Here is a 15,874-nt window from a genome sequence, read left to right as displayed (position 1 = left end):
ATATATATATATATATATATATGATAATAAAAACACTAAAGTGTATTTATTAGTAAATTAGCCATTGTAAAATTAATAGACAGTCTCATTACTAGATTTAATAAATAATTTAATAATCGTATTAATCGAATTAATTTGCACTTCCGATATTCCATGCCTTTCTGATACAACCTTTTCCCAATTTGTGGTTGACATATTCATTATGGTTCATGTCCCCTATCAAATAGTACACTTACTATACTTAATTTGCCACCCTTCCTGAACAACAAACAATGTACAAACCGTTTATTATGACCCATAACACAATTCCGATCAATGTAAAGTTTAATATTTTTAACTCTGTGTTTCGAGCGATTCTTTGCTAAGGGTGTCAGATGCGGGGCTTTCAGAGATTCGGAGCTGTGAAAAAGGCCCAACGATTTTTCATAATAAAACTTTTTTCTCCTCCAGTGGGCGCACCAAATTACGTCATCTATTTAGAAACTGCCACCGGTCTACTTTGTGTTCACTCTCAATCTGCACTTTTGCTTTGTCTTGAAAACTCTTAAGTTCTCCAGACTGGAGTTTCCCAAAAATTACCTCACTTGAAATAGTTCGACCAACGATTTCTTGGTTCTCTGCCTGGAAATCACTGTTTGCGAAATACGTTGTTGGCTTCACCCTCTCATTGGAAAATATCACTAACTGGAGAACCCAATTTTCGGTTCTCTTGACACGGATTAATTCCCAGCATCGCTGTGAATGTGCTGATCGTGCCATGAGCTCGGTGCACCTTTTATTACATAAAGAGTTAAGGGGTCCTCCAGAGTTTTTTGATCTGAAGAAGCCCAATTTTAACGGTTATTCTTTGGTAGAGCTGTTTTGGCTTTTTAAAATGCGCTGCGAGGTTCTTCAGCTGAACTCGGCCGTGTGGAATAGCGGGATCAGGGCTTTGCAATTTGCATGCCTTCGAATCTGTTTTTCAATTCTTAGCAGTGTTCAATTCTGGGTGAACCTTTGGGTTTTTTGGAGGGTTCCAGATTTAGGCCTTTGATTGGGTTCGTGTAGCAGGCATGGAATACAGATACGAGCTGACAAAAGAATTTCATTTTTAATTGTATTATTGTAATAATATATATATTATTTTTATGTAAAGTCTTGGTTGAGATGTAACGTCAGTGTCACGAGCGGAATTCGAACCCACGACCTTCCACTAAATACGCCGCTGCTTTACCACTTGAGCTATCTTTATTAAAGATAAATTGCCCAACATAACACCACACACAACTCTATCGAAGGACACGTTCGTAACCATGATCCGACTCTGCTGTGTTAACGGATATGTAAACATAAACGTAATTTTTTAGAAATGGTTTATATCAACAGAGATAAGCACAGCATCAATTACAGAACAGATACATGTAAACTCAGTCGCAGCCACGCCAATATCATTAATCAAATTCAATATAGATAACATACATATATCATCATATCACATTCCACACATCAAATATTTTTCACATAGTCTAATTTTCCAACAATTTAGCTTTCCTTTTCCTATTTACCCCTTTCTATATAATCCTGAAAAGATAATCTGGCCGAACTATAATCAACGTTTTTTCCCTTCGTCGGCTCTTTTCATCTCAAAGAAGCCGATGCCTTATACAAAAATGTCTTTTCTATCCCGACTTCCTTCCCCACCCCTTCGAAATCCAACGTATATAAACATAAAACAGCAATGTCGCACTGGCACTCTCAACACGACACGCAAGAATGGCACAATTACACAGAAGACAAACACTTTGAGTGAGTAGAAATACTTTGATTAAATATATTTTGCAGTATAAATTCACTTTTCCACATCCTACATGTATTTGTTAAATGTAAACAATGTTTGTAAATCCCAGGCCCTGAAGATGATCTCAATAAAGATCGAAATATTTGCACGACAAAGAAAATGTTTTTTTTAAATCAACATTACACCAGACCGCATCTCACGATTTCTGAATAGTTATAAATATTACAGTTTTTCATTCGTTCATATATTTACTTTATATTACTGTATTTATGCCTCAACCATAATCCAAAATCTCTCCATTAGAGTTAAGTTATTAAGAGTTCTACCACGTCAAATTTCTTTGAGTACAGTTATAATAAAAAAAAGACTCCCTTGAATGAATCTGAGTTTTGTTAAACCGATAATCAAGTAGGAAGAGCAATCTAATGAATTTATAATTAATTATTTATTAATTGTCTTCCTTACGTTTAAGGCACATCTCTTATTAACTATATTCGTAGCCCAAGTATTAAACGAGCGAATACGGTTATGCAGAATACAGCCAGTCTCCTGGGCTGGTTATGTCCCTGTGTTTGGTTAAATAAAGAATAACATTTGGCTTTTTTATGCTGTTCTTATTTTATTCATATCATGAAACTTGTCTACATGTTTTTGTTTATTTTGCCCAGGAAAAGGAATGCAAAACATCAACAACCTTTGACCTCGCCAAAATAACAGAGAAACCCATTACTCAACATGGCGAAATGATTAAACGCGTTTTGGACATTAAAACTGCGATGATAGAACGAAATGATTGCTAACGACTAAATTATAGGTTCATACCTCGCAGTCCATGAAAAACGCTATAACGACATCCCTGGTTCGAATCCTGCGGATGTACTAATATACTTACATTATGGCTTTTTTAACAACGGTACGTCCGGGGGTAGCTACGACCTCTGCTGTTGTGTTCCCTGGAAATGATATCAAAAAATTAATTTAAGAAGTTTCCCCTAAGCGCTCCTGACAGTAATAAAGAATTATTGGCCTGAGTCCTAGGACGATTAGGAATGGCTAGCCACCCAACGAGTTCGTTGAATTTATTCCCTCCTTTATAACAGCAATTACTTTTTTTTTATTATCTCTAGAAATCTAACATATGTAGATTTGAAATTTAAAACTTTGTCATAAGATTAAGTGAAATAATCTTTGTTTACTTTGCGGTAGTTTAGTGGTTCGGTAAAGTTTACTACGCGATGGGGGCTTAAACGATTTTAGATGGCAAGGATTTATTCTATAGTGTCACTTTTAAACAGTATAACCACATCGTTGATTCCTTGACTATCACCAATTCCAAACTTTATATAATAGATATTCTTGTGTCGTTCCTCCCTGAAAGTTAGCCGGTAATTTATTACTAAGAACACGCGTTCGATTCTATCCTCGGTTTTACAATATTATATCAAGCATTGATTTAGGGTTCACGATTTCCGTGCCACGTGAGTAAAAAACCCGACATATTTGTGTGGAAATACATATTAACGCATTAGAATCTTTTCTGAGCCTAACATTTTTGATTTTTATTATCATTCTATTTAATCCGATCGAAGGATTCCAATACGAACCGGAAATAGAGGAGAAATTGGAAATTTGGCTTGAAAAACTCAGACATGTCAAAAAAAGTCATCAATCACAGGCAAACGTTCTCTAGTAACGGAACATAAATCATTAACAGGACGTCCTTGAGCACAGATGGAAGTAAAAATCGCTTTCGGAATCGCCTTTTTGTAAAGGTTGACCCATTTAGGTGGACCAAGGCCATTTCATAACTGACGTCAATAAATGTTCTACCGCTTTTATTATACTCCAGTTGTTCAAATTGGGCCGACTATGGGGCATAAACTTAAAATGGAAATTTAATGACGCCTTTATTTTATAGCCCCTCTAAAATAAAACAAAAACCGCACGAAGGTTCATACCAGCATTTTTTGACCTTTGTGCCCGGTAAAGGATACTTTATTGGCAGTACGCCCGAATTTTTCGGCGTTTCACCCGTAAATACGATATTATAAACGTTGCATTCACCAAAGTAGAGATTGTAATCATATGAAAGCTTTACTTTTAGCTTTACTTTATATAGGTTTGTTTTAAAAACGGTTAGTATTACTCTAATTACCTAGTTAACAATCAGCTACGATAAACTACTGACAATTGTTTAGAAAACGCAATGGTTAGGGATGGTTAGTGATCTCTAACACAAAGGAACCATCATATTTGTTTGTTAACCATGCTTTAGTGCACAATCATCTACCCTTCTCTCTCTCTTTCTCCTCCTCCTCATTTATACCAGCATTTCTAACTTTCTGTCTCTTTGTGGGTGTTTCAGTTGTTTAGGCTAGTTTATCGTATGGACATAAAGCCATTACAAGAGTGTAAGCTCAAACAGGAAAGTATAAACAACAGTACAGATAAAATGTAATATAATTATAATAGTGTACTCATTTTGACCTAGTCTGTGTATTTAGTGTGTTAACAGCCAATAGACCACTGGTTCCCGACTGCGGAGTTGATAACAGTGATAACAGACTTCAACTGTCACCTCTGTAAGTTTCAGAGAATCTCATTTTTTGAGAGTATTTCTCAATTACGAGATTATTTGAACCCTCGGGGTGCGGATGTTTTTGTACAAAAGCACATTTGTAAGGATGTCGGACCGGGTACCTTTATCTTATAGTGATGAGCGGTGCGTCAATGCTTAAACCGTTACCGCCAACGATGACCCGAGGGGAAACCTTTAAAGCTCCTCCGTCATACTTGGCCAACGACCCTCGGCCTGTTTAAAGAAAAAGGCCCTTTTTTAAGGGGCTTTGAGTCCCCCAAGACTTAGCCGAACTTCAGCTTCAGTCCTCGTCGAAATTACGCGGACGGTTTTTTTTTTTTTTTTGCCATAACTGTAATTTTTTGACCAATTTAAAATCCGATGCACCATTAATTTTCAGCATAACAAATCCTTAAAAATGATTTCTCAGGATGTTAGGGTGCTATTTGAAATTTTGAAGTTGAACTCGACCGGAGGTACCATGTATAATTTTTCTCCAAAGAAAGATAAAGTTTCAAAATCTAGACCAAAAGATATTTACACGTATTTTGATAGCGTCATTAGTTCAAGACAAAATTCAGCCGGGCCATCTAAAAAGAACACCCTGTTTAGGGAAAGAAATGTACAAACCAAGAAATCTATTTATAGGAATCAAAACAGCACAGTGGTCCACGTAGAAAATCGAAAAATTTTCGAAACGAATTTTCAACAACCAACCTACTTAATAAAAATGGTATATACGCCATGTTAATACGGAGAAAAATACATCGAACATATAAAGAACGTATAGGATCATTTGGGTATTAAGACAGAAAAATCAAACTACACAACGTAAATCAGAACCGTCCAAGGACAATCTTTATAGTAAAGTAATTTACTTCCAATAGGAAGGCTTAAAGTTCAACTGCCTATTGGGTGTCGCGGATGCGGGAACAATTCACTTTACAATAATTTCTACATAGTTACGCAATTAAAAACAAATTAGACTCAATCTAGCAAAACCAACAACAGATAAAGATGACAACTCACACTTGTACACATGTACAAACAATACACATTTACCAGTGAAATTAAATTAACAACAGTTCACCCTAAATAATTTTCATCCTTGAACCAATATGCCGAAAAAGGACTGAAAATCACAAAGACAGACCGCGACCTCGGCAAAATTCGCAAAGACAACGCTGACAACATTGAAGACTGGCAGACCAACTCAGGGAGAATAGTCAGACAGCAGGATGATCGGTGATGATTGAATTATAAAATAAGAAGTGAAAAGAGTTAATATAAATTTTAACAATTTAGACGTGTATTGGTTACAATTTTTTTTCTTACATTGTTTTTAATTTATTCGGTACACATTTTTTTAAACTTCAAACATCGCAAACAATTTTCTTTTCTTTAAATTTACATATAGTACTGACTGAATTTCGCCAAATAATATAATACAAATAATTCATTGGTATTAACACATTTCAGAACTTACATTACATAAAATATATTTTATTATTTTCAGTAAATATGTAGTTATTAATTGAAGTTGGTTAAATACTGTTTTAAAATACAATTTGGTATGTTGAAGCAATTTTGTTTTTAGTTTAATTTATAGATATGTACAACATTTACAATTTCAAACATTGCAATATCAATTAATCAATATAGTTTATTCATTTATTTATTTTTTATATACTTTATTTTGTTTTTATTAAAGGTAAAGTTAAGTCAACACGTTTGAATTTAATAATTTCTCTATAACTTGTCTCTTTAATTAAGAATATTTAAAATATAGCACTATCCTTCAATTTGCGAAGGATTATACACTACATTGTAAAAACGAAAATACATAAGTTCGAGCATCGAGTTGGTCAAATTAAAAACGTAATTAATCTTTTAAATATAATTACTAGCAGTGCATAATTATAAAAATATTATCATGTGTATTAAATGGTAATTAAATATATTTAAAAGGATTATGAAATGATCTTTTTTGTAGGGAAAAAGGTTTAAATGGGCCTTGAAAGCGGATTCCATAACTGAAATTAATAAAATTTTAGAAAAAAAAAGTTACTAGCAGAGCGTGGTTTCGATCCACGGACCTCTGGGTTATGGGCCCAGCACGCTTCCACTGCGCCACTCTGCTACACGTTTAAAGTTTTCTTATTTCGCGTTCATACATTACTCAACACTGTCTTCTAAAAATATTTTATTAAAAATTTGTTTCTCCTTTTAAATTTTTCGATTAGACCTATCCTATCAATAATCTATCATTTACTATTATTTTTCAAAGATGTATTTACATAATATTTAGCGATGTACGATTTTTTAATGTTTATAAATTGCCACCCAACATTTTTTTAACAAGTAAAAAGCTTAAGTAATATAGTTTGTAATAATTAGGAAAAAAATATCTTTGTAACTTTATTTCTAATCCATTTATGTTTTAGTGGTCAATTGACCAAGTTACTTCTTTCAATTAATTATTCTTTTTATGTAAGGCGTTGGTTGAGATAAAAAAAGAGGTAAAAAAAGTTTATTTCTAATATACGATTACTTATTAAATTTATTGATAGCTCCAATTTGTGTTGAAACAATATTGACGAATGAAAACTTGTACATAATTAACAAAAGTAATAGTTAATTCATATCTTATTATACTCATATTATTTTATATTATGGGGTTTGAGTTGTGGTTCCTTTTACTTCCATTATTGAGATCTTTTCTTGATTTTTTAACAATTGAAATTATTAAATGAACCTTGAAGTACTTTTCATTTTTAATATTTTCCCGAGAAAAAATAAACAACGCCGCAAAGGCCGCGAGAAAAAAATATGTATGCGGGGATGACGGCGTATGAGAAAGTACTGTCGGTGAGTGGTTTACCGGGTTAAGAAACATGAATTACGGCATAAAGGGTTTTGGCTATGAACTCTTCTTTTAGCTATGAACAAATTTTGCTTGTAAACAATTCAATTTAATCGAAAATACTCAAACCTTTTTTTAGCTAAAGTTACCCAAATCCCTCTAGAAAAGGACCATAAGAAAAAGAGAAAAATATTGTCTATTTAATAATTTCGGTTGGCATGAAAATGATATTTTTTACAGTATATATTTTTATTTGTTTCTATCTGGTATGTTTTTACCATTCGGAGGTGTATTGTATAGTGTTTACAATCACTTTTTACAATCGTTCAGGTTGTATGTCCATTCCTTTCTCATAAAAAATCCTTTCTTTTGAGTCCAGGAACGTTTGAACAGACTGATATAATAAAATTGATTGTGATAAAATTTCCCATTACATTACAAGTTAATAATTTTTCGTTTCTCAGAACAACACTTTTGGCATGTGTGCTAGGGGGAGTTGACGTGCATTTGTTGTTTTGTAACAATCGAGGGCTGTTGACCAATAAGCTTTTTGTCGTATATGTATTTGTATGTGATCCTTATTTCATAATCTGTTTCCAGTCTATGAATAAATTGGTCGTAAGAGTGACGACAGAAGAGGGGAGAGCAAATTGAGATGCAATCCGCTAAATTCCTTTAGTTGAGTTCGTGTGGAATCCATGTAGCGCACTTTGAACAACCCAAGTCTTTGGATGTGGTTTGCAATAGTTGTAACAGTAAGGAAACAAGTATTGAATACTAAGATGACATTCCAGATTCGCATTTACTGTATGCTTAAATTTTTTGGTTCAATGGTTCAAAGATGAGGGTTCCATGTTGTTTGAGTTTACCCCAATATATGCCATATGCCAATTATCTTTAAGCGTACAGATTCGTACAGTGGTACAGTTTTTTCCAGTATGCTCAATATGTTGTTCGGATCCACTTTTCCTTTAGGTACAACCTCTTCCTATAAAGTCTCAACAGACTATAAAGGAGAGGAAGAACACAGGAAAGCACCAGATACAATGATATGGTATACGGATGGCTCCAAAACAAACAAAGGAACCGGATCAGGCGTTTTCTGTACAAGCCCAAAATATGACCAATCAAACTCATTATGGAAGTATACTTCGGTCTTTCAAGCAGAAATACATGCCATCAACGCTTGTGTCCTGGAAAATCTTAAAAGAGGTTACACTGACAAAAAAATCCTCATAAGATCAGACAGTCAAGCAGCTATTAAAGCATTGGCATGTAAAAGAATTACATCAAAACTAGTCAGTGAATGTATCCAAAATCTCCAAAACCTGGGAAAACACAACAACCTGATGATATCTTGGGTGCCAGGGCACAGGGGAATTCTGGGTAACGAAGAGGCGGACAAACTGGCCAGAAGAGGATCTGCAAGACCATACATAGGCCCCGAACCTAACCTTGGGATAACAAAAACAAACATAGAATCCTCCATCGCAGAATGGATCCAAACAAAACAAAGAGAGAAGTGGATAAACTCTAGCGGTGCTAGACATAGTAAACTTATGCTGAAACAACCCTCACCAAAATTGGCAAAAAAACCCTGTTGCAATTGGAGAGGGCAAAACTCAGAGGAGTGGTGGGACTACTAACCGGTCACTGGTATCTGAGAAAACATCTACACAACATGGGTATATACAGCGATGACCCCATTTGCAGATTATGTAACGAGGAGGAGGAAACAGCCACTCATATCATCTTCGAATGCGAAGCAACAGCTCAATGGAGGTTTAACCTAACGTACGAAAAAGACTCAGGGAACCAAATTGCAGCAATAACAGTCAATGAGCTGATACTTCTGAGAAGAAGGATTGAGTCTATTGACTAAACTAGGGAACTGGGAAGGTACAATAAGCCAGAAGGCTGCAGTGCCTGGGGAATACAAGCCCCGCTTCCCGGCATCCCTTCCACCATACCATACCATTAGGTACAACCTTACAATTTGGTTTTTAACGGGATGACATGCACTCTCCCATAATTCCACAATATACTTCAATGAAAAATTGATTGATACATTAAAACTTAACTAAAATTTATTACCAGGTTTTGCTCTTAATGGATCGTTAAAAAATAGGTAGTTAAATTGTAATATATCACTTTCGGTGTTCTGTTGAATTTTCTTTCAAACCATCTTAATTAAATTTTTTTAAATTAAAATTCATGAATTTTTGATCTCGTTTAATTTGGTTTACATAAAAACCTTCCCACAAGCTCAAAGGAACTGAAAATCGAGAAAACACTTGCCGTCTTCATTGATAATGCAGGGAAATCACTAGGCAATAAATAGAAATTTTATAAATTTATAGAAAAAAAACACAAATTGCATTTTTGCCCACACTGCAAGCACTCATGAGAAATTCAGATTATACCTGAGGGTACCACCTGAAAGGATCCAGCGGAAACCTGTACTATATTAATGATGATGATTGATACCAGGAAGCGGGATTTGTGCAGACACTGCAGCCTTTTGGATTATTGAATCTTCCAAGTTCCCTAGTTCAGCGCAGTCGACTCAATCATTCTCAGAAGTATTAGGTAATTGACTGTCGCTGCTACAATTTCTTCCCTTGTTTTTTTCTTTATGTATCCTAGGTTATGCCACCATTAAGACGCATTATATGTTGACATGAGTGGCTGTTTTTCCTCCTCATTGAATAACTACATATGTTGAATATGTCCATGTTATGTAGAGGTTTTCTCAGATGCCAATGACCGGTTAATAGTCTTATTTTTTGAACCTGGCCCTCTCCAATGGCAGTAGAGAGTTTGCCAGTCTTGGTGAGGTTTTTTTTTAACATAAGTAACTTTTAACATAATTGGAAACAAATCCAGGAAATATTTTCAATCGTTTCCAGCATTGCTTCCCAGTATGCGCCAGCCATCGTCGGAAAGGTTTCTCTGAGGCATGTTTGATCCCGATGGAGCAGATGGTGACATAAGATCTTGCTAACAAATTAATTTTTCTCAAGAATTTGTAGGATTTGGAAGAGGACAATTTTTCGTTTATTTTTTTTTTTTTAAACTTTTATTGTTTGCTTGTAAATTTTTATTTTAAACATGTATAAATCTGTGTGCTTCTTGTGTTTCCATTTTTTTTCATTAAAAAACCCGATATTACCGATTAATCGATATTTTTATTACGATTAATCAGAATATTGATGCATTGGTTAATAAAGTAATCGATGTTTGATATTCACTTCGATACCCAACCCCCTAGTTTCTGCACCCATTAGACGCGAGGCTTTAAAAAAATCTGACGTAAAAAAATTTAGTTCCACACCCCTCACGTCTAGAACGTACATACACACTGAATTTTCTTGGAGTATGTTCAGAATGAAGGACACCACTCTATGGCGATGTTAATAATAGTTGGTTTTGTATCCCAATTGTGTCAAGTAGCAAAACCTATACAAGATGAGGTTAAGCAAGTTAGAAAATTGTAACAAAGAGTTTTCTTATATGCAAACTCTTTGGTTGCCGATTTTTTCCCAGTGTATATTTTTATTATTGAAGAATTAATATTAAAAACAATTTACCCTTATAGAAGCGCTTTCGAAGATCTGGTAGATTTCTTTTTCAGCAACGTGTGGAAAAGGAAGCCTACAAGTTTTAAGTCGTTAAAGTTCAATAATAACAACTTCGGGCGTCGGTGGCCGCATCGGTTTAGGCGTTGACACGGCGCTCATCACTGTAAGGTAAAGGTCCCTGGTTCGAATCCAGCGGCCCTGCATTCGAACCCAACATACCTACAAATGGGCTTGTTTTTCAAAAACACCGGCACGCTAATGGTTGAACCCTCTTTAAAAAAATACATACAATTACGTGTGCCGGAACGCTACACGCTACCACCCACAGGTCTCACAAATTTAATAAAACACTATATCATTTGAAAAAATTAAAAATAAGTCTTTCGTTACCCCGTATAATTGTAATCATGTTACACATTTTATAAGTTTTGAAGGTTCTTTTGTTTTAGTATTATTCATTTCTGTAAACCGACCTTAAAAACCCAGTCTATACTTCACACCATTAAAAACTTTAAATCAGGTTCTCCGTTAAAGCCTCCACAATTACTTAATTGATTTTTTTTCATAGAGTTTACATTGTTTACTTTTCCTTTGTCAACTTCCTCAGTTATTTATTTACTTGTCAAATTTATAAGTTAAGCTTAATCATTGTCCGACGCTTCACGGTGTGAAGGTAAATATAAAGGATATGTTTAAATAATTGCAGCTTATTGTTTTCACCGGAGCCCGTCTAATTGAAGGCGAACAGAGAACATAGGCCGACCCAAAGCTGATGAAATGATTCAACATTAATGGCATTCTGTTTAAAACGCTCTAATCCCAAATAGCTCGTTAAGGGAGCGAAATTGGGAAAAATATCACGGAACCAAAATATTTACTATCTAGTATCTACATGAAATAATTATTTTCCTTTAAATAATAATTTTACCTAGTACTTTTAGTGAAATCATTAATTCTGACTATCAGCGGGGGAAAAAAATTAAGTATCGGCGTATTTAGCCGAAGGTCGCGGGTTCGAATCCCACTCGTGACACTGATTTTTTTATCTGAACCTATACCTTATATAAAAATTAATTAATTTTAATTTTGGAATAAGATATTTAGAGGGTAAGTATGTAATAAATTCAAAGATTGTATATAGTAGGATGGTGACATTTGGTTTGGCCTTGTACAAATTATATAAGTTAAAATTTTTTTGAAAATTGAAATAACTCGGTGAACAATCTCCAATTAAAATTAAATATAGCAAATACGTTCTCCGATTGGCCGAAGATGCAATGCATTCCAATAATAGCTACACACCCTACCATCTCTGCAGGTTAAACACGAGAAGGGCACGTTCACCAATATAAATGGAAAAAACTGAATTTCCTGCCAACAAGCATATATAAATGGAAATCGCTCTTTCTGGAGTGGTCGAATAAAAAAAGTGTACCGAGCGGAAGGGTCGCCAGTATACCTGCTCCAAGACCTTTTCCATCTTTGGCCTGGCTTAATTGAGGGCGCATTGTCCCTCCGGTAAGGCCCACGGGAAATGAAAGAAACGTCGTGGGGGAATAAACGGCGAGGAAAGTAATAGCGAGAATATCGCGGCTTCCCATGTCGTAAATATCAATCTTTCCGGCTTGTTTAGCCCCCTTACAACGGTCACCATACATTGGAAAACCCTTGACCGTTCTGGACAATTTACATGGGCGTTCAACCGACCACTCAGTACTTGGGAAACCATTCACGTCTCTACTTTATGCACCCCCATCGCTCTCACATCTTCACGCAATATCGAAAAGCATCCTTGAAAAGTTACACGCATCCTCAAATTGCATATCAACTGACCCTGGGTCACCCTTTAAACAGAATACAAAGCTATATACTATATTTATACAAAACCCAATTCCAAATGTTATTAAATGGATCATCGCAGTTTCACGAAACGTGTTCTATTCCATATGTCAAAAATAAATGATGGATTGTGAGAGTTTTTTCCAACGTATCTAAAAGAGTTCTCTCTCTCTCTCTCTCTCTCTCTCTCTCACTCTCTCTCTTTCTCTTTTGCTTTCGCTTTCTCTCACGCTTTTACTATCTTTCTTTCTTTCTTACTCGCTTTCTCTCCTTTCTCTTTTACTCTTTTTCACTCTACATTCAGGTATCGAGGAAAACTAAACCGCTGTTAATACCAATCTGGGCCATTTATACATATATAATTTATTATTTTTATTATTTATTATATTTATTAATTTTCAATCAGTCATCTCCTAGGCCGCAATAGAAACTAACATCTTATTTGTGAGCAGTTCGAACCCAGGGCAATACACAAGGCTCGCATCATTGGATCAGACTATTGGATTCTGCAATATAATTCATTAAAGACAAAAATCTCCATATGATTCATCAGTCCTATTTTCAGATGACCGACTGATCTCTATAAATGGTTATAATTTGATGGAGATAGAGTGTGTGTCTTGAGACTATTTGTATGTTCGGTCAGGCACTGGTCCCGTAATAGTGGAGTGGTCTTGAACCCTAGCAAATCATCATGTTGATACACCTAACCATAGCGACAGAAATAAAATGATTAGGTGAAGTTTTTGATATGAGGTTATCTTGTAATAGTCACGTACAACTTCTGGCAAACAAAACCCGCCAGCTGATAAACTTTCTTTTTTGGTCAGCCAGTTTACAGGGAATAGGAAGTACGGTTCTAAAAGTAATTTATAAGGAGCGACACTGCCGATTACGAAATATAGCTTAACAAAAATCTGCTAAAAATTGTTAAAGAATTCGGAACGATATAGCGTTTGGCTACACTCAGCAAAATGGGTTGACGTAACTTCTAATAACGGAAAATGAAAAATCTAGTTAACTTACCTTTGTCGACTAAAAATGCGAGCAGCCTATAAAAGTTCAAAAATTCAAGCTTCATCTATCTATCTGTCGATTTGTCTGTCTGTTCGACCGTCCGTCCGTCTGTTTGTATATCTATCTATCTATCTGTCTACTTTCTAACTATTTAGCTTTATATCTCTTTGTATTTTGTATTTCCTGTTCGTCTGCCTGTTTATATTGCCCTCCTCCTCCCTCTTTCTCACGCACTGTGAACGTGTTTGTTTCTTATTTTCACTTGTACCTACTTGAGGTTATTAGATAAGGATTATTATTGAGGATTTTTAATTAATTTGATTCGCATTACACTTTAGAGTGATTTTTGGAGGTATTTTTAATCTTTTATTTTCATCATAGTGTCCGTCCAAATGCTCAATAAAATCACATATGAATAGTTGTTGTTTCGAACAGAAACTTGTTTTAAGTACGTCTTGAATATAAAAAGGTAGCGAATCATGATTATATGTTTATCGATTTATTTTAGGTTAGATTTTTAATTCATACAAATAATTAACTAAAACATAATTTTTTAAATTAATTTTATTACTGTATTAATTAAATATTTTCTAATATGGTTTCTGGGATCTCCTTATTGTCACAAAATGGTGGAATACATTTTTTAGGGTTTTAACCAGTCTTTCGACAGTTATACAACCATCATAATTGAATGTTAAAATGTTACTAGTCCTTACTCGAATGTTGAATTTTCATAAAGTTTAAATTGACAGATATGTTGACATTGCAGTACAGGTCAGTATCTGTATGTTCAGTAACATCGCAGTTTTAACCATGTAAGAAAACAGATAGAAATGTATAAACTCTAATAAGTTACCTCGCTTAAAAATGCCTTCATAAATACATCTATAAATTCTTTCCTTATATCAATTGCCGCTTAAAAAAATTATAAATATATCGAAAATCCAATTTAAATATTAAGTATATGTAATTTTGTGCAAAAATTGACTGTTAACAGAACGACTTTTTCTCTTTTTCTGTTGGGAATAATTTGATACAAACACTGGGATTTAACCATCTAAGGCTCACAGGGTGTGCACTTTACTCTTTAAAGTCTTATTTCGGCTTTTATATGTACTAAGAATGCTAAGTATTTTCTACTGCTGATTGTGTCGTTTGGGTCACTTGCAGGAGATGTAGCCTAGTGATAGCACCCCTTCCCACTGATGCTTCATCATTAATTTTCACTGAGTGACTCGGAGCCACTTTCGCTTGAAGTTCTTGGTGGTTTTTTTTGGCAGGGCTGGAATTGATAGTAATAAAATATAAGGAAAGTTAAAGTGAAATATAATATTTAAATGAATAAACAGAACACCTGGAGTTTATCGTTGACCGTTTTACTTGATAGTACAACTTTTACATTCCTGATTTATTATTATTTATTAGTATTATGCTTTGTGGCTATGATTTTTTTTAGCTTATTGCATGACTTATGTTGATTTAGTTTTTTTGAAAACGATGCAATACCGTTTTAAATCCATGTAGATTTGTAAATAACAAAACAGCGAGATTAGGCAATGATCAAATCAATTAGGACTTCATACATAGAATTGAAGTTGTGTCATTCCTCCATATTTTTCGAGTGTAATCTTTTACTTGTAAACATCGCAGTGTAAACTGTCCGTATTCGGTTGATTTTTGTGTCGACTCGCAGGTTTTCGATGCTTAAAAATAAACGTCACTCTCAGCAACAATTATTGCCTCTACTCAACCGCCTACGGTAGCGAATTCGGGTCGCGTTTCTCGACAAAACGTGTCCCTCCATACAATTTAATTTCCGAGGTTTCCACTTAAAATCAAGGAAAACAAAACCTTGTTTAAATTAGGGAGGAAAACACGATTTTGGCAAACAAATGAACCACCCTCCTCGAGGGAAACAAACAATGGCTTACGTCTTAGAGAATTAAATAGTTAGATTTTTTATTGTTAAGGACATTTTGGGCACAACAACCCTTTTTCACCTATCCAATATGATTTGAAAGATGGTAGAAACAGAAGTAAAGAACGGATCTAGCAATACCTGTAAAAAATTTATTTTATCAATGTAAAGTGCAAATACAATTAAATAATTTTCTACGGCCTTCACATTTTTCCAAACGGAGCAAATAGTTTACACTGCTAAGAGCTCGCTATGGTTATAGTAGATAATTAAAAAAAGTATAAACCATTCAAGCTATGTT

General features: G+C 34.6%; 1 protein-coding gene and 1 non-coding gene across 2 annotated transcripts in view; one reads left to right on the top strand and one right to left on the bottom strand.

The window, feature by feature from the left end:
* The first annotated feature begins 1,745 nt into the window (after positions 1 to 1,745).
* Positions 1,746 to 15,874, top strand: part of LOC106670365 (lachesin-like) — a 163,918-nt gene continuing 149,789 nt past the window's right edge. The window contains exon 1 of the mRNA XM_024230223.1: positions 1,746 to 1,785. The gene's annotated coding sequence lies outside the window, so the exon portion shown is untranslated. The remainder of the gene's footprint in view (positions 1,786 to 15,874) is intronic.
* Positions 6,424 to 6,495, bottom strand: Trnam-cau. The gene has a single exon. It is a non-coding gene; the product is annotated as a tRNA-Met (tRNA).

Source organism: Cimex lectularius, unplaced genomic scaffold, assembly GCF_000648675.2.
Source record: "Cimex lectularius strain Harlan isolate CLEC.00 unplaced genomic scaffold, Clec_2.1 scaffold348, whole genome shotgun sequence".
NCBI classification, from domain to species: domain Eukaryota; kingdom Metazoa; phylum Arthropoda; class Insecta; order Hemiptera; family Cimicidae; genus Cimex; species Cimex lectularius.
The sequence above is the reverse complement of the archived record's forward strand: the minus strand, read 5'-3'. Positions and strand labels throughout refer to the sequence as shown.